A 1,414-nucleotide genomic window follows, 5' to 3' on the forward strand; every position below is an offset into this window, starting at 1 on the left:
TTAATTCTTTTCATTCATTAAAAAATATAATTAGACTTGATAGATTATTTTGATATGATAAATTAGTTCACTATCATCATTAATATGGGTTGCCCGGGACTCGAACCCGGAACTAGTCGGATGGAGTCGATAATTTACTTAAAAAAAATAAGTAAAAAAAAATCCCTCCCCAAACCGTGCTTGCATTTTTCATTGCACACGGCTTTACCTATGTATACATATAAAACGCAGTTACTTCCCTAGGCAGGATTCTCACTAAGAAAGTGGAATATTCTGTTGATCAACTCTTACCAAATGAACATTTCATAATAGAAATTAATGAATTTTTTTGGTATCTCTTGAGGATTTATTAAGTAAAATTCTCATTTACATGGTCTCATAACCAATCATTCATGATTGGCCAAATCATTCATGCAAATAATATCCAAATACCAAATTTTACCCCTATATACCCTCCGTAAAGTAAAAGAAGCTCTTGGGAAGATCAAAGAAAGAACCTGTTCTTGCTCCGTAAAGAATTCTTCCAATAATTCCGAATTTAACCTTTTAAAAAGAGCACGTACAGTACTTTTGTGTTTACGAGCCAAAGTTTTAACACAAGAAAGGCGAAGTATATATTGGATTCGATACAAATTCTTTTTTTTTGAGGATCCTCTGTAATAATGAGAAAGATTTCTGGATATACGCAAAAATCGATCAATAATATCAAAATCCGACGAATCGATCCAGTTCGGCTTACTAATGGGATGTCCTAAGAACGTTACAAAATTTTCGCTTTAGCCAATTGATCCAAGCAGAGTAATAATAGGAACTAGTGTATCGAGTTTCTTGGTAGCATTATCTATTAGAAATGAATTTTTCTAACATCTGAGTCCATACCACTGAAGTATTTAATCGAACACTTGAAATATAGCCCAAAAAGTCAAGAGAACGCTTGGATAATTGGTTTATATAGATCCTTTCTGGTTGTGACCACACATAAAAATGACATTGCCATAAATTGACAAAGTAATATTTCCACTTATTAATAAGAAGTGGCGTATCTTTTGAAACCAGAATAGATTTTGCTTGATATCTAACATAATGTATCAAAGGATCCTTGAAGATCCGTAAGATAGCCGAAAAATAATTAGCAAACACTTTGACAAGATGTTCGATTTTTCCATAGAAATATATTCGCTCAAAAAAGCCCCTATAAGAAGTTAATCGTATATGAGAAGATTGGTTACGTAGAAAAAGGAAAATGGATTCGTATTCACATACATAAGAATTGTATAGGAACAAGACTAATCTTCGATTTCTTTTTGAAAAAAAAGAAATCAATTTTTTTGAAGTACTAAGACTATTCAAATTACAATACTCGTGAAAAAAGAACCGTAATAAATGAAAAGAAGAGGCATCTTTCACCCAGGAG

Source organism: Cucumis melo, chromosome 10 (assembly GCF_025177605.1).
Source record: "Cucumis melo cultivar AY chromosome 10, USDA_Cmelo_AY_1.0, whole genome shotgun sequence".
NCBI classification, from domain to species: domain Eukaryota; kingdom Viridiplantae; phylum Streptophyta; class Magnoliopsida; order Cucurbitales; family Cucurbitaceae; genus Cucumis; species Cucumis melo.